General features: G+C 41.1%; 4 non-coding genes across 4 annotated transcripts; all 4 read right to left on the bottom strand.

Annotated features, from left to right (window-relative positions):
* Positions 1-494: 494 nt before the first annotated feature.
* trnay-gua (transfer RNA tyrosine (anticodon GUA)) lies at positions 495-595 on the bottom strand. Its single transcript has 2 exons — positions 559-595; positions 495-530 (listed from the first exon to the last, which is right to left on the bottom strand). It is a non-coding gene; the product is annotated as a tRNA-Tyr (tRNA).
* Positions 596-890: 295 nt separating this feature from the next.
* trnay-gua (transfer RNA tyrosine (anticodon GUA)) lies at positions 891-991 on the bottom strand. Its single transcript has 2 exons — positions 955-991; positions 891-926 (listed from the first exon to the last, which is right to left on the bottom strand). It is a non-coding gene; the product is annotated as a tRNA-Tyr (tRNA).
* Positions 992-1,286: 295 nt separating this feature from the next.
* Positions 1,287-1,387, bottom strand: trnay-gua (transfer RNA tyrosine (anticodon GUA)). Its single transcript has 2 exons — positions 1,351-1,387; positions 1,287-1,322 (listed from the first exon to the last, which is right to left on the bottom strand). It is a non-coding gene; the product is annotated as a tRNA-Tyr (tRNA).
* Positions 1,388-1,682: 295 nt separating this feature from the next.
* Positions 1,683-1,783, bottom strand: trnay-gua (transfer RNA tyrosine (anticodon GUA)). Its single transcript has 2 exons — positions 1,747-1,783; positions 1,683-1,718 (listed from the first exon to the last, which is right to left on the bottom strand). It is a non-coding gene; the product is annotated as a tRNA-Tyr (tRNA).
* Between the last annotated feature and the right edge of the window lie 16,835 nt (positions 1,784-18,618).

Raw genomic sequence — 18,618 nt, 5'->3', positions numbered from 1 at the left:
AAGAATGGATGGATTTGTCATGAGGAATATTGACAAGAAGCAAGGGTTTGCGATCAGGAAATACCTGCTGACCCAAACCGAACAACATTATAATAATGTCCTTCGAGCCGGAGTTGAACCAGCGACCTAAAGATACCTGCTAATTGCAGTTTGAACATCAGCCTACAGTCCTCCGCTCTACCAACTGAGCTATCGAAGGGTAAAGAAAGAGACCTGCATTTTAGCGTGTATATTGAGGACGGAGCTGCCGATAAACCAAAGCTTTTTTGACAAAGAATGAATGGATTCTTAATGAGGAATATTGATGAGAAGCATGGGTTGAGCTTGTTTTACAAAGGATGGATGGATTTGTTATGAGGAATATTGATGAGAAGCAAGGGTTGAGCTTGTTTTACAAAGAATGGATGGATTTGTCATGAGGAATATTGACAAGAAGCAAGGGTTTGCGATCAGGAAATACTTGTTGACCCAAACCGGACAACATTATTAAAATGTCCTTCGAGCCGGAGTTGAACCAGCGACCTAAGGATACCTGCTTATTGCACATTGAACATCAGCCTACAGTCCTCCGCTCTACCAACTGAGCTATCGAAGGGTAAAGAAAGAGACCTGCATTTTAGCGTGTATATTGAGGACTGAGCTGCCGATAAACCAAAGCTTTTTTGACAAAGAATGAATGGATTCTTAATGAGGAATATTGATGAGAAGCAAGGGTTGAGCTTGTTTTACAAAGGATGGATGGATTTGTTATGAGGAATATTGATGAGAAGCAAGGGTTGAGCTTGTTTTACAAAGAATGGATGGATTTGTCATGAGGAATATTGACAAGAAGCAAGGGTTTGCGATCAGGAAATACCTGCTGACCCAAACCGAACAACATTATAATAATGTCCTTCGAGCCGGAGTTGAACCAGCGACCTAAGGATACCTGCTAATTGCAGTTTGAACATCAGCCTACAGTCCTCCGCTCTACCAACTGAGCTATCGAAGGGTAAAGAAAGTGACCTGCATTTTAGCGTGTACATTGAAGACGGAGCTGCCGATAAACCAAAGCTTTTTTGACAAAGAATGAATGGATTCTTAATGAGGAATATGGATGAGAAGTAAGGGTTGAGCTTGTTTTACAAAGGATGGATGGATTTGTTATGAGGAATATTGATGAGAAGCAAGGGTTGAGCTTGTTTTACAAAGAATGGATGGATTTGTCATGAGGAATATTGACAAGAAGCAAGGGTTTGCGATCAGGAAATACCTGCTGACCCAAACCGAACAACATTATAATAATGTCCTTCGAGCCGGAGTTGAACCAGCGACCTAAGGATACCTGCTAATTGCAGTTTGAACATCAGCCTACAGTCCTCCGCTCTACCAACTGAGCTATCGAAGGGTAAAGAAAGAGACCTGCATTTTAGCGTGTATATTGAGGACGGAGCTGCCGATAAACCAAAGCTTTTTTGACAAAGAATGAATGGATTCTTAATGAGGAATATTGATGAGAAGCAAGGGTTGAGCTTGTTTTACAAAGGATGGATGGATTTGTTATGAGGAATATTGATGAGAAGCAAGGGTTGAGCTTGTTTTACAAAGAATGGATGGATTTGTCATGAGGAATATTGACAAGAAGCAAGGGTTTCCGATCAGGAAATACTTGTTGACCCAAACCGGACAACATTATTAAAATGTCCTTCGAGCCGGAGTTGAACCAGCGACCTAAGGATACCTGCTTATTGCACATTGAACATCAGCCTACAGTCCTCCGCTCTACCAACTGAGCTATCGAAGGGTAAAGAAAGAGACCTGCATTTTAGCGTGTATATTGAGGACTGAGCTGCCGATAAACCAAAGCTTTTTTGACAAAGAATGAATGGATTCTTAATGAGGAATATTGATGAGAAGCAAGGGTTGAGCTTGTTTTACAAAGAATGGATGGATTTGTTATGAGGAATATTGATGAGAAGCAAGGGTTGAGCTTGTTTTACAAAGAATGAATGGATTTGTCATGAGGAATATTGACAAGAAGCAAGGGTTTGCGATCAGGAAATACCTGTTGACCCAAACCGGACAACATTATAAAAATGTCCTTCGAGCCGGAGTTGAACCAGTGACCTAAGGATACCTGCTAATTGCAGATTGAACATCAGCCTAAAGTTCTCTGCTCTACCAACTGAGCTATCGAAGGGTAAAGAAAGAGACCTGCATTTTAGCGTGTATATTGAGGACGGAGCTGCCGATAAACCAAAGCTTTTTTGACAAAGAATGAATGGATTCTTAATGAGGAATATCGATGAGAAGCAAGGGTTGAGCTTGTTTTACAAAGGATGGATGGATTTGTTATGAGGAATATTGATGAGAAGCAAGGGTTGAGCTTGTTTTACAAAGAATGAATGGATTTGTCATGAGGAATATTGACAAGAAGCAAGGGTTTTGCGATCAGGAAATACCTGTTGACCCAAACCGGACAACATTATAAAAATGTCCTTCGAGCCTGAGTTGAACCAGCGACCTAAGGATACCTGCTAATTGCAGATTGAACATCAGCCTACAGTCCTCCGCTCTACCAACTGAGCTATCGAAGGGTAAAGAAAGAGACCATCATTTAAGCGTGTATATTGAGGACGGAGCTGCCGATAAACCAAAGCTTTTTTGACAAAGAATGAATGGATTCTTAATGAGGAATATTGATGAGAAGCAAGGGTTGAGCTTGTTTTACAAAGGATGGATGGATTTGTTATGAGGAATATTGATGAGAAGCAAGGGTTGAGCTTGTTTTACAAAGAATGGATGGATTTGTCATGAGGAATATTGACAAGAAGCAAGGGTTTGCGATCAGGAAATACCTGTTGACCCAAACCGGACAACATTCTAAAAATGTCCTTCGAGCCGGAGTTGAACCAGCGACCTAAGGATACCTGCTAATTGCACATTGAACATCAGCCTACAGTCCTCCGCTCTACCAACTGAGCTATCGAAGGGTAAAGAAAGAAACCTGCATTTTAGCGTGTATATTGAGGATGGAGCTGACAATAAACCAAGGCTTGTTTGACAAAGAATGAATGGATTCTTAATGGGGAATATTGATGAGAAGCAAGGATTGAGCTTGTTTTACAAAGAATGGATGGATTTGTCATGAGGAATATTGACAAGAAGCAAGGGTTTGCGATCAGGAAATACCTGTTGACCCAAACCGGACAACATTATAAAAATGTCCTTCGAGCCGGAGTTGAACCAGCGACCTAAGGATACCTGCTAATTGCAGATTAAACATCAGCCTACAGTCCTCCGCTCTACCAACTGAGCTATCGAAGGGTAAAGAAAGAGACCTGCATTTTAACGTGTATATTGAGGACGGAGCTGCCGATAAACCAAAGCTTTTTTGACAAAGAATGAATGGATTCTTAATGAGGAATATTGATGAGAAGCAAGGGTTGAGCTTGTTTTACAAAGAATGAATGGATTTGTTATGAGGAATATTGACAAGAAGCAAGGGTTTGCGATCAGGAAATACCTGCTGACCCAAACCGAACAACATTATAATAATGTCCTTCGAGCCGGAGTTGAACCAGCGACCTAAGGATACCTGCTAATTGCAGTTTGAACATCAGCCTACAGTCCTCCGCTCTACCAACTGAGCTATCGAAGGGTAAAGAAAGAGACCTGCATTTTAGCGTGTATATTGAGGACGGAGCTGCCGATAAACCAAAGCTTTTTTGACAAAGAATGAATGGATTCTTAATGAGGAATATTGATGAGAAGCAAGGGTTGAGCTTGTTTTACAAAGGATGGATGGATTTGTTATGAGGAATATTGATGAGAAGCAAGGGTTGAGCTTGTTTTACAAAGAATGAATGGATTTGTCATGAGGAATATTGACAAGAAGCAAGGGTTTTGCGATCAGGAAATACCTGTTGACCCAAACCGGACAACATTCTAAAAATGTCCTTCGAGCCGGAGTTGAACCAGCGACCTAAGGATACCTGCTAATTGCAGATTGAACATCAGCCTAAAGTTCTCTGCTCTACCAACTGAGCTATCGAAGGGTAAAGAAAGAGACCTGCATTTTAGCGTGTATATTGAGGACGGAGCTGCCGATAAACCAAAGCTTTTTTGACAAAGAATGAATGGATTCTTAATGAGGAATATCGATGAGAAGCAAGGGTTGAGCTTGTTTTACAAAGGATGGATGGATTTGTTATGAGGAATATTGATGAGAAGCAAGGGTTGAGCTTGTTTTACAAAGAATGAATGGATTTGTCATGAGGAATATTGACAAGAAGCAAGGGTTTTGCGATCAGGAAATACCTGTTGACCCAAACCGAACAACATTATAAAAATGTCCTTCGAGCCTGAGTTGAACCAGCGACCTAAGGATACCTGCTAATTGCAGATTGAACATCAGCCTACAGTCCTCCGCTCTACCAACTGAGCTATCGAAGGGTAAAGAAAGAGACCATCATTTAAGCGTGTATATTGAGGACGGAGCTGCCGATAAACCAAAGCTTTTTTGACAAAGAATGAATGGATTCTTAATGAGGAATATTGATGAGAAGCAAGGGTTGAGCTTGTTTTACAAAGGATGGATGGATTTGTTATGAGGAATATTGATGAGAAGCAAGGGTTGAGCTTGTTTTACAAAGAATGGATGGATTTGTCATGAGGAATATTGACAAGAAGCAAGGGTTTGCGATCAGGAAATACCTGTTGACCCAAACCGGACAACATTCTAAAAATGTCCTTCGAGCCGGAGTTGAACCAGCGACCTAAGGATACCTGCTAATTGCACATTGAACATCAGCCTACAGTCCTCCGCTCTACCAACTGAGCTATCGAAGGGTAAAGAAAGAAACCTGCATTTTAGCGTGTATATTGAGGATGGAGCTGACAATAAACCAAGGCTTGTTTGACAAAGAATGAATGGATTCTTAATGGGGAATATTGATGAGAAGCAAGGATTGAGCTTGTTTTACAAAGAATGGATGGATTTGTCATGAGGAATATTGACAAGAAGCAAGGGTTTGCGATCAGGAAATACCTGTTGACCCAAACCGGACAACATTATAAAAATGTCCTTCGAGCCGGAGTTGAACCAGCGACCTAAGGATACCTGCTAATTGCAGATTAAACATCAGCCTACAGTCCTCCGCTCTACCAACTGAGCTATCGAAGGGTAAAGAAAGAGACCTGCATTTTAACGTGTATATTGAGGACGGAGCTGCCGATAAACCAAAGCTTTTTTGACAAAGAATGAATGGATTCTTAATGAGGAATATTGATGAGAAGCAAGGGTTGAGCTTGTTTTACAAAGAATGAATGGATTTGTTATGAGGAATATTGACAAGAAGCAAGGGTTTGCGATCAGGAAATACCTGCTGACCCAAACCGAACAACATTATAATAATGTCCTTCGAGCCGGAGTTGAACCAGCGACCTAAGGATACCTGCTAATTGCAGTTTGAACATCAGCCTACAGTCCTCCGCTCTACCAACTGAGCTATCGAAGGGTAAAGAAAGAGACCTGCATTTTAGCGTGTATATTGAGGACGGAGCTGCCGATAAACCAAAGCTTTTTTGACAAAGAATGAATGGATTCTTAATGAGGAATATTGATGAGAAGCAAGGGTTGAGCTTGTTTTACAAAGGATGGATGGATTTGTTATGAGGAATATTGATGAGAAGCAAGGGTTGAGCTTGTTTTACAAAGAATGGATGGATTTGTCATGAGGAATATTGACAAGAAGCAAGGGTTTGCGATCAGGAAATACTTGTTGACCCAAACCGGACAACATTATTAAAATGTCCTTCGAGCCGGAGTTGAACCAGCGACCTAAGGATACCTGCTTATTGCACATTGAACATCAGCCTACAGTCCTCCGCTCTACCAACTGAGCTATCGAAGGGTAAAGAAAGAGACATGCATTTTAGCGTGTATATTGAGGACTGAGCTGCCGATAAACCAAAGCTTTTTTGACAAAGAATGAATGGATTCTTAATGAGGAATATTGATGAGAAGCAAGGGTTGAGCTTGTTTTAAAAAGGATGGATGGATTTGTTATGAGGAATATTGATGAGAAGCAAGGGTTGAGCTTGTTTTACAAAGAATGGATGGATTTGTCATGAGGAATATTGACAAGAAGCAAGGGTTTGCGATCAGGAAATACCTGTTGACCCAAACCGCACAACATTCTAAAAATGTCCTTCGAGCCGGAGTTGAACCAGCGACCTAAGGATACCTGCTAATTGCACATTGAACATCAGCCTACAGTCCTCCGCTCTACCAACTGAGCTATCGAAGGGTAAAGAAAGAAACCTGCATTTTAGCGTGTATATTGAGGATGGAGCTGACAATAAACCAAGGCTTGTTTGACAAAGAATGAATGGATTCTTAATGGGGAATATTGATGAGAAGCAAGGGTTGAGTTTGTTTTACAAAGAATGGATGGATTTGTCATGAGGAATATTGACAAGAAGCAAGGGTTTGCGATCAGGAAATACCTGTTGACCCAAACCGGACAACATTATAAAAATGTCCTTCGAGCCGGAGTTGAACCAGCGACCTAAGGATACCTGCTAATTGCAGATTAAACATCAGCTTACAGTCCTCCGCTCTACCAACGGAGCTATCGAAGGGTAAAGAAAGAGACCTGCATTTTAGCGTGTATATTGAGGATGGAGCTGCCGATAAACCAAAGCTTTTTTGACAAAGAATGAATGGATTCTTAATGAGGAATATTGATGAGAAGCAAGGGTTGAGCTTGTTTTACAAAGAATGGATGGATTTGTTATGAGGAATATTCATGAGAAGCAAGGGTTGAGCTTGTTTTACAAAGAATGAATGGATTTGTCATGAGGAATATCGACAAGAAGCAAGGGTTTGCGATCAGGAAATACCTGTTGACCCAAACCGGACAACATTATAAAAATGTCCTTCGAGCCGGAGTTGAACCAGTGACCTAAGGATACCTGCTAATTGCAGATTGAACATCAGCCTACAGTCCTCTGCTCTACCAACTGAGCTATCGAAGGGTAAAGAAAGAGACCTGCATTTTAGCGTGTATATTGAGGACGGAGCTGCCGATAAACCAAAGCTTTTTTGACAAAGAATGAATGGATTCTTAATGAGGAATATCGATGAGAAGCAAGGGTTGAGCTTGTTTTACAAAGGATGGATGGATTTGTTATGAGGAATATTGATGAGAAGCAAGGGTTGAGCTTGTTTTACAAAGAATGAATGGATTTGTCATGAGGAATATTGACAAGAAGCAAGGGTTTTGCGATCAGGAAATACCTGTTGACCCAAACCGGACAACATTATAAAAATGTCCTTCGAGCCTGAGTTGAACCAGCGACCTAAGGATACCTGCTAATTGCAGATTGAACATCAGCCTACAGTCCTCCGCTCTACCAACTGAGCTATCGAAGGGTAAAGAAAGAGACCATCATTTAAGCGTGTATATTGAGGACGGAGCTGCCGATAAACCAAAGCTTTTTTGACAAAGAATGAATGGATTCTTAATGAGGAATATGGATGAGAAGCAAGGGTTGAGCTTGTTTTACAAAGGATGGATGGATTTGTTATGAGGAATATTGATGAGAAGCAAGGGTTGAGCTTGTTTTACAAAGAATGGATGGATTTGTCATGAGGAATATTGACAAGAAGCAAGGGTTTGCGATCAGGAAATACCTGTTGACCCAAACCGGACAACATTCTAAAAATGTCCTTCGAGCCGGAGTTGAACCAGCGACCTAAGGATACCTGCTAATTGCACATTGAACATCAGCCTACAGTCCTCCGCTCTACCAACTGAGCTATCGAAGGGTAAAGAAAGAAACCTGCATTTTAGCGTGTATATTGAGGATGGAGCTGACAATAAACCAAGGCTTGTTTGACAAAGAATGAATGGATTCTTAATGGGGAATATTGATGAGAAGCAAGGATTGAGCTTGTTTTACAAAGAATGGATGGATTTGTCATGAGGAATATTGACAAGAAGCAAGGGTTTGCGATCAGGAAATACCTGTTGACCCAAACCGGACAACATTATAAAAATGTCCTTCGAGCCGGAGTTGAACCAGCGACCTAAGGATACCTGCTAATTGCAGATTAAACATCAGCCTACAGTCCTCCGCTCTACCAACTGAGCTATCGAAGGGTAAAGAAAGAGACCTGCATTTTAACGTGTATATTGAGGACGGAGCTGCCGATAAACCAAAGCTTTTTTGACAAAGAATGAATGGATTCTTAATGAGGAATATTGATGAGAAGCAAGGGTTGAGCTTGTTTTACAAAGGATGGATGGATTTGTTATGAGGAATATTGATGAGAAGCAAGGGTTGAGCTTGTTTTACAAAGAATGGATGGATTTGTCATGAGGAATATTGACAAGAAGCAAGGGTTTGCGATCAGGAAATACCTGTTGACCCAAACCGGACAACATTCTAAAAATGTCCTTCGAGCCGGAGTTGAACCAGCGACCTAAGGATACCTGCTAATTGCACATTGAACATCAGCCTACAGTCCTCCGCTCTACCAACTGAGCTATCGAAGGGTAAAGAAAGAAACCTGCATTTTAGCGTGTATATTGAGGATGGAGCTGACAATAAACCAAGGCTTGTTTGACAAAGAATGAATGGATTCTTAATGGGGAATATTGATGAGAAGCAAGGATTGAGCTTGTTTTACAAAGAATGGATGGATTTGTCATGAGGAATATTGACAAGAAGCAAGGGTTTGCGATCAGGAAATACCTGTTGACCCAAACCGGACAACATTATAAAAATGTCCTTCGAGCCGGAGTTGAACCAGCGACCTAAGGATACCTGCTAATTGCAGATTAAACATCAGCCTACAGTCCTCCGCTCTACCAACTGAGCTATCGAAGGGTAAAGAAAGAGACCTGCATTTTAACGTGTATATTGAGGACGGAGCTGCCGATAAACCAAAGCTTTTTTGACAAAGAATGAATGGATTCTTAATGAGGAATATTGATGAGAAGCAAGGGTTGAGCTTGTTTTACAAAGAATGAATGGATTTGTTATGAGGAATATTGACAAGAAGCAAGGGTTTGCGATCAGGAAATACCTGCTGACCCAAACCGAACAACATTATAATAATGTCCTTCGAGCCGGAGTTGAACCAGCGACCTAAGGATACCTGCTAATTGCAGTTTGAACATCAGCCTACAGTCCTCCGCTCTACCAACTGAGCTATCGAAGGGTAAAGAAAGAGACCTGCATTTTAGCGTGTATATTGAGGACGGAGCTGCCGATAAACCAAAGCTTTTTTGACAAAGAATGAATGGATTCTTAATGAGGAATATTGATGAGAAGCAAGGGTTGAGCTTGTTTTACAAAGGATGGATGGATTTGTTATGAGGAATATTGATGAGAAGCAAGGGTTGAGCTTGTTTTACAAAGAATGGATGGATTTGTCATGAGGAATATTGACAAGAAGAAAGGGTTTGCGATCAGGAAATACTTGTTGACCCAAACCGGACAACATTATTAAAATGTCCTTCGAGCCGGAGTTGAACCAGCGACCTAAGGATACCTGCTTATTGCACATTGAACATCAGCCTACAGTCCTCCGCTCTACCAACTGAGCTATCGAAGGGTATAGAAAGAAACCTGCATTTTAGCGTGTATATTGAGGATGGAGCTGACAATAAACCAAGGCTTGTTTGACAAAGAATGAATGGATTCTTAATGGGGAATATTGATGAGAAGCAAGGGTTGAGCTTGTTTTACAAAGAATGGATGGATTTGTCATGAGGAATATTGACAAGAAGCAAGGGTTTGCGATCAGGAAATACCTGTTGACCCAAACCGGACAACATTATAAAAATGTCCTTCGAGCCGGAGTTGAACCAGCGACCTAAGGATACCTGCTAATTGCAGATTAAACATCAGCTTACAGTCCTCCGCTCTACCAACGGAGCTATCGAAGGGTAAAGAAAGAGACCTGCATTTTAGCGTGTATATTGAGGACGGAGCTGCCGATAAACCAAAGCTTTTTTGACAAAGAATGAATGGATTCTTAATGAGGAATATTGATGAGAAGCAAGGGTTGAGCTTGTTTTACAAAGGTTGGATGGATTTGTTATGAGGAATATTGATGAGAAGCAAGGGTTGAGCTTGTTTTACAAAGAATGAATGGATTTGTCATGAGGAATATTGACAAGAAGCAAGGGTTTTGCGATCAGGAAATACCTGTTGACCCAAACCGGACAACATTATAAAAATGTCCTTCGAGCCTGAGTTGAACCAGCGACCTAAGGATACCTGCTAATTGCAGATTGAACATCAGCCTACAGTACTCCGCTCTACCAACTGAGCTATCGAAGGGTAAAGAAAGAGACCATCATTTAAGCGTGTATATTGAGGACGGAGCTGCCGATAAACCAAAGCTTTTTTGACAAAGAATGAATGGATTCTTAATGAGGAATATTGATGAGAAGCAAGGGTTGAGCTTGTTTTACAAAGGATGGATGGATTTGTTATGAGGAATATTGATGAGAAGCAAGGGTTGAGCTTGTTTTACAAAGAATGGATGGATTTGTCATGAGGAATATTGACAAGAAGCAAGGGTTTGCGATCAGGAAATACCTGTTGACCCAAACCGGACAACATTATAAAAATGTCCTTCGAGCCGGAGTTGAACCAGCGACCTAAGGATACCTGCTAATTGCACATTGAACATCAGCCTGAAGTCCTCCGCTCTACCAACTGAGCTATCGAAGGGTAAAGAAAGAGACCTGCATTTTAGCGTGTACATTGAAGACGGAGCTGCCGATAAACCAAAGCTTTTTTGACAAAGAATGAATGGATTCTTAATGAGGAATATGGATGAGAAGTAAGGGTTGAGCTTGTTTTACAAAGGATGGATGGATTTGTTATGAGGAATATTGATGAGAAGCAAGGGTTGAGCTTGTTTTACAAAGAATGGATGGATTTGTCATGAGGAATATTGACAAGAAGCAAGGGTTTGCGATCAGGAAATACCTGCTGACCCAAACCGAACAACATTATAATAATGTCCTTCGAGCCGGAGTTGAACCAGCGACCTAAGGATACCTGCTAATTGCAGTTTGAACATCAGCCTACAGTCCTCCGCTCTACCAACTGAGCTATCGAAGGGTAAAGAAAGTGACCTGCATTTTAGCGTGTACATTGAAGACGGAGCTGCCGATAAACCAAAGCTTTTTTGACAAAGATTGAATGGATTCTTAATGAGGAATATGGATGAGAAGTAAGGGTTGAGCTTGTTTTACAAAGGATGGATGGATTTGTTATGAGGAATATTGATGAGAAGCAAGGGTTGAGCTTGTTTTACAAAGAATGGATGGATTTGTCATGAGGAATATTGACAAGAAGCAAGGGTTTGCGATCAGGAAATACCTGCTGACCCAAACCGAACAACATTATAATAATGTCCTTCGAGCCGGAGTTGAACCAGCGACCTAAGGATACCTGCTAATTGCAGTTTGAACATCAGCCTACAGTCCTCCGCTCTACCAACTGAGCTATCGAAGGGTAAAGAAAGAGACCTGCATTTTAGCGTGTATATTGAGGACGGAGCTGCCGATAAACCAAAGCTTTTTTGACAAAGAATGAATGGATTCTTAATGAGGAATATTGATGAGAAGCAAGGGTTGAGCTTGTTTTACAAAGGATGGATGGATTTGTTATGAGGAATATTGATGAGAAGCAAGGGTTGAGCTTGTTTTACAAAGAATGGATGGATTTGTCATGAGGAATATTGACAAGAAGCAAGGGTTTGCGATCAGGAAATACTTGTTGACCCAAACCGGACAACATTATTAAAATGTCCTTCGAGCCGGAGTTGAACCAGCGACCTAAGGATACCTGCTTATTGCACATTGAACATCAGCCTACAGTCCTCCGCTCTACCAACTGAGCTATCGAAGGGTAAAGAAAGAGACCTGCATTTTAGCGTGTATATTGAGGACTGAGCTGCCGATAAACCAAAGCTTTTTTGACAAAGAATGAATGGATTCTTAATGAGGAATATTGATGAGAAGCAAGGGTTGAGCTTGTTTTACAAAGGATGGATGGATTTGTTATGAGGAATATTGATGAGAAGCAAGGGTTGAGCTTGTTTTACAAAGAATGGATGGATTTGTCATGAGGAATATTGACAAGAAGCAAGGGTTTGCGATCAGGAAATACCTGTTGACCCAAACCGCACAACATTCTAAAAATGTCCTTCGAGCCGGAGTTGAACCAGCGACCTAAGGATACCTGCTAATTGCACATTGAACATCAGCCTACAGTCCTCCGCTCTACCAACTGAGCTATCGAAGGGTAAAGAAAGAAACCTGCATTTTAGCGTGTATATTGAGGATGGAGCTGACAATAAACCAAGGCTTGTTTGACAAAGAATGAATGGATTCTTAATGGGGAATATTGATGAGAAGCAAGGGTTGAGTTTGTTTTACAAAGAATGGATGGATTTGTCATGAGGAATATTGACAAGAAGCAAGGGTTTGCGATCAGGAAATACCTGTTGACCCAAACCGGACAACATTATAAAAATGTCCTTCGAGCCGGAGTTGAACCAGCGACCTAAGGATACCTGCTAATTGCAGATTAAACATCAGCTTACAGTCCTCCGCTCTACCAACGGAGCTATCGAAGGGTAAAGAAAGAGACCTGCATTTTAGCGTGTATATTGAGGATGGAGCTGCCGATAAACCAAAGCTTTTTTGACAAAGAATGAATGGATTCTTAATGAGGAATATTGATGAGAAGCAAGGGTTGAGCTTGTTTTACAAAGAATGGATGGATTTGTTATGAGGAATATTGATGAGAAGCAAGGGTTGAGCTTGTTTTACAAAGAATGAATGGATTTGTCATGAGGAATATTGACAAGAAGCAAGGGTTTGCGATCAGGAAATACCTGTTGACCCAAACCGGACAACATTATAAAAATGTCCTTCGAGCCGGAGTTGAACCAGTGACCTAAGGATACCTGCTAATTGCAGATTGAACATCAGCCTACAGTCCTCTGCTCTACCAACTGAGCTATCGAAGGGTAAAGAAAGAGACCTGCATTTTAGCGTGTATATTGAGGACGGAGCTGCCGATAAACCAAAGCTTTTTTGACAAAGAATGAATGGATTCTTAATGAGGAATATCGATGAGAAGCAAGGGTTGAGCTTGTTTTACAAAGGATGGATGGATTTGTTATGAGGAATATTGATGAGAAGCAAGGGTTGAGCTTGTTTTACAAAGAATGAATGGATTTGTCATGAGGAATATTGACAAGAAGCAAGGGTTTTGCGATCAGGAAATACCTGTTGACCCAAACCGGACAACATTATAAAAATGTCCTTCGAGCCTGAGTTGAACCAGCGACCTAAGGATACCTGCTAATTGCAGATTGAACATCAGCCTACAGTCCTCCGCTCTACCAACTGAGCTATCGAAGGGTAAAGAAAGAGACCATCATTTAAGCGTGTATATTGAGGACGGAGCTGCCGATAAACCAAAGCTTTTTTGACAAAGAATGAATGGATTCTTAATGAGGAATATTGATGAGAAGCAAGGGTTGAGCTTGTTTTACAAAGGATGGATGGATTTGTTATGAGGAATATTGATGAGAAGCAAGGGTTGAGCTTGTTTTACAAAGAATGGATGGATTTGTCATGAGGAATATTGACAAGAAGCAAGGGTTTGCGATCAGGAAATACCTGTTGACCCAAACCGGACAACATTCTAAAAATGTCCTTCGAGCCGGAGTTGAACCAGCGACCTAAGGATACCTGCTAATTGCACATTGAACATCAGCCTACAGTCCTCCGCTCTACCAACTGAGCTATCGAAGGGTAAAGAAAGAAACCTGCATTTTAGCGTGTATATTGAGGATGGAGCTGACAATAAACCAAGGCTTGTTTGACAAAGAATGAATGGATTCTTAATGGGGAATATTGATGAGAAGCAAGGATTGAGCTTGTTTTACAAAGAATGGATGGATTTGTCATGAGGAATATTGACAAGAAGCAAGGGTTTGCGATCAGGAAATACCTGTTGACCCAAACCGGACAACATTATAAAAATGTCCTTCGAGCCGGAGTTGAACCAGCGACCTAAGGATACCTGCTAATTGCAGATTAAACATCAGCCTACAGTCCTCCGCTCTACCAACTGAGCTATCGAAGGGTAAATAAAGAGACCTGCATTTTAACGTGTATATTGAGGACGGAGCTGCCGATAAACCAAAGCTTTTTTGACAAAGAATGAATGGATTCTTAATGAGGAATATTGATGAGAAGCAAGGGTTGAGCTTGTTTTACAAAGGATGGATGGATTTGTTATGAGGAATATTGATGAGAAGCAAGGGTTGAGCTTGTTTTACAAAGAATGGATGGATTTGTCATGAGGAATATTGACAAGAAGCAAGGGTTTGCGATCAGGAAATACCTGTTGACCCAAACCGGACAACATTCTAAAAATGTCCTTCGAGCCGGAGTTGAACCAGCGACCTAAGGATACCTGCTAATTGCACATTGAACATCAGCCTACAGTCCTCCGCTCTACCAACTGAGCTATCGAAGGGTAAAGAAAGAGACCTGCATTTTAGCGTGTATATTGAGGACGGAGCTGCCGATAAACCAAAGCTTTTTTGACAAAGAATGAATGGATTCTTAATGAGGAATATTGATGAGAAGCAAGGGTTGAGCTTGTTTTACAAAGAATGGATGGATTTGTTATGAGGAATATTGATGAGAAGCAAGGGTTGAGCTTGTTTTACAAAGAATGAATGGATTTGTCATGAGGAATATTGACAAGAAGCAAGGGTTTGCGATCAGGAAATACCTGTTGACCCAAACCGGACAACATTATAAAAATGTCCTTCGAGCCGGAGTTGAACCAGTGACCTAAGGATACCTGCTAATTGCAGATTGAACATCAGCCTACAGTCCTCCGCTCTACCAACTGAGCTATCGAAGGGTAAAGAAAGAGACCTGCATTTTAGCGTGTATATTGAGGACGGAGCTGCCGATAAACCAAAGCTTTTTTGACAAAGAATGAATGGATTCTTAATGAGGAATATCGATGAGAAGCAAGGGTTGAGCTTGTTTTACAAAGGATGGATGGATTTGTTATGAGGAATATTGATGAGAAGCAAGGGTTGAGCTTGTTTTACAAAGAATGAATGGATTTGTCATGAGGAATATTGACAAGAAGCAAGGGTTTTGCGATCAGGAAATACCTGTTGACCCAAACCGGACAACATTATAAAAATGTCCTTCGAGCCTGAGTTGAACCAGCGACCTAAGGATACCTGCTAATTGCAGATTGAACATCAGCCTACAGTCCTCCGCTCTACCAACTGAGCTATCGAAGGGTAAAGAAAGAGACCATCATTTAAGCGTGTATATTGAGGACGGAGCTGCCGATAAACCAAAGCTTTTTTGACAAAGAATGAATGGATACTTAATGAGGAATATTGATGAGAAGCAAGGGTTGAGCTTGTTTTACAAAGGATGGATGGATTTGTTATGAGGAATATTGATGAGAAGCAAGGGTTGAGCTTGTTTTACAAAGAATGGATGGATTTGTCATGAGGAATATTGACAAGAAGCAAGGGTTTGCGATCAGGAAATACCTGTTGACCCAAACCGGACAACATTCTAAAAATGTCCTTCGAGCCGGAGTTGAACCAGCGACCTAAGGATACCTGCTAATTGCACATTGAACATCAGCCTAAAGTCCTCCGCTCTACCAACTGAGCTATCGAAGGGTAAAGAAAGAGACCTGCATTTTAGCGTGTACATTGAAGATGGAGCTGCCGATAAACCAAAGCTTTTTTGACAAAGAATGAATGGATTCTTAATGAGGAATATGGATGAGAAGTAAGGGTTGAGCTTGTTTTACAAAGGATGGATGGATTTGTTATGAGGAATATTGATGAGAAGCAAGGGTTGAGCTTGTTTTACAAAGAATGGATGGATTTGTCATGAGGAATATTGACAAGAAGCAAGGGTTTGCGATCAGGAAATACCTGCTGACCCAAACCGAACAACATTATAATAATGTCCTTCGAGCCGGAGTTGAACCAGCGACCTAAGGATACCTGCTAATTGCAGTTTGAACATCAGCCTACAGTCCTCCGCTCTACCAACTGAGCTATCGAAGGGTAAAGAAAGAGACCTGCATTTTAGCGTGTATATTGAGGACGGAGCTGCCGATAAACCAAAGCTTTTTTGACAAAGAATGAATGGATTCTTAATGAGGAATATTGATGAGAAGCAAGGGTTGAGCTTGTTTTACAAAGGATGGATGGATTTGTTATGAGGAATATTGATGAGAAGCAAGGGTTGAGCTTGTTTTACAAAGAATGGATGGATTTGTCATGAGGAATATTGACAAGAAGCAAGGGTTTGCGATCAGGAAATACTTGTTGACCCAAACCGGACAACATTATTAAAATGTCCTTCGAGCCGGAGTTGAACCAGCGACCTAAGGATACCTGCTTATTGCACATTGAACATCAGCCTAAAGTCCTCCGCTCTACCAACTGAGCTATCGAAGGGTAAAGAAAGAGACATAAATTTTAGCGTGTATATTGAGGACTGAGCTGCCGATAAACCAAAGCTTTTTTGACAAAGAATGAATGGATTCTTAATGAGGAATATTGATGAGAAGCAAGGGTTGAGCTTGTTTTAAAAAGGATGGATGGATTTGTTATGAGGAATATTGATGAGAAGCAAGGGTTGAGCTTGTTTTACAAAGAATGGATGGATTTGTCATGAGGAATATTGACAAGAAGCAAGGGTTTGCGATCAGGAAATACCTGTTGACCCAAACCGCACAACATTCTAAAAATGTCCTTCGAGCCGGAGTTGAACCAGCGACCTAAGGATACCTGCTAATTGCACATTGAACATCAGCCTACAGTCCTCCGCTCTACCAACTGAGCTATCGAAGGGTAAAGAAAGAAACCTGCATTTTAGCGTGTATATTGAGGATGGAGCTGACAATAAACCAAGGCTTGTTTGACAAAGAATGAATGGATTCTTAATGGGGAATATTGATGAGAAGCAAGGATTGAGCTTGTTTTACAAAGAATGGATGGATTTGTCATGAGGAATATTGACAAGAAGCAAGGGTTTGCGATCAGGAAATACCTGTTGACCCAAACCGGACAACATTATAAAAATGTCCTTCGAGCCGGAGTTGAACCAGCGACCTAAGGATACCTGCTAATTGCACATTGAACATCAGCCTACAGTCCTCCGCTCTACCAACTGAGCTATCGAAGGGTAAGGAAAGAGACCTGCATTTTAACGTGTATATTGAGGACGGAGCTGCCGATAAACCAAAGCTTTTTTGACAAAGAATGAATGGATTCTTAATGAGGAATATTGATGAGAAGCAAGGGTTGAGCTTGTTTTACAAAGAATGAATGGATTTGTTATGAGGAATATTGACAAGAAGCAAGGGTTTGCGATCAGGAAATACCTGTTGACCCAAACCGGACAACATTATAAAAATGTCCTTCGAGCCGGAGTTAAACCAGCGACCTAAGGATACCTGCAAATTGCACATTGAACATCAGCCTACAGTCCTCCGCTCTACCAATTGAGCTATCGAAGGGTAAAGAAAGAGACCTGCATTTTAGCGTGTATATTGAGGACGGAGCTGCCGATAAACCAAAGCTTTTTTGACAAAGAATGAATGGATTCTTAATGAGGAATATTGATGAGAAGCAAGGGTTGAGCTTGTTTTACAAAGGATGGATGGATTTGTTATGAGGAATATTGATGAGAAGCAAGGGTTGAGCTTGTTTTACAAAGAATGGATGGATTTGTCATGAGGAATATTGACAAGAAGCAAGGGTTTGCGATCAGGAAATACCTGTTGACCCAAACCGGACAACATTATAAAAATGTCCTTCGAGCCGGAGTTGAACCAGCGACCTAAGGATACCTGCTAATTGCACATTGAACATCAGCCTACAGTCCTCCGCTCTACCAACTGAGCTATCGAAGGGTAAAGAAAGAGACCTGCATTTTAGCGTGTATATTGAGGACGGAGCTGCCGATAAACCAAAGCTTTTTTGACAAAGAATGAATGGATTCTTAATGAGGAATATTGATGAGAAGCAAGGGTTGAGCTTGTTTTACAAAGAATGGATGGATTTGTTATGAGGAATATTGATGAGAAGCAAGGGTTGAGCTTGTTTTACAAAGAATGAATGGATTTGTCATGAGGAATATTGACAAGAAGCAAGGGTTTGCGATCAGGAAATACCTGTTGACCCAAACCGGACAACATTATAAAAATGTCCTTCGAGCCGGAGTTGAACCAGCGACCTAAGGATACCTGCTAATTGCACATTGAACATCAGCCTACAGTCCTCCGCTCTACCAACTGAGCTATCGAAGGGTAAGGAAAGAGACCTGCATTTTAACGTGTATATTGAGGACGGAGCTGCCGATAAACCAAAGCTTTTTTGACAAAGAATGAATGGATTCTTAATGAGGAATATTGATGAGAAGCAAGGGTTGAGCTTGTTTTACAAAGAATGAATGGATTTGTTATGAGGAATATTGACAAGAAGCAAGGGTTTGCGATCAGGAAATACCTGTTGACCCA

The sequence above is a fragment of the Gasterosteus aculeatus genome, chromosome 12 (genome assembly GCF_964276395.1).
Source record: "Gasterosteus aculeatus chromosome 12, fGasAcu3.hap1.1, whole genome shotgun sequence".
Taxonomy (NCBI): Eukaryota; Metazoa; Chordata; class Actinopteri; order Perciformes; family Gasterosteidae; genus Gasterosteus; species Gasterosteus aculeatus.
The sequence above is the reverse complement of the archived record's forward strand: the minus strand, read 5'-3'. Positions and strand labels throughout refer to the sequence as shown.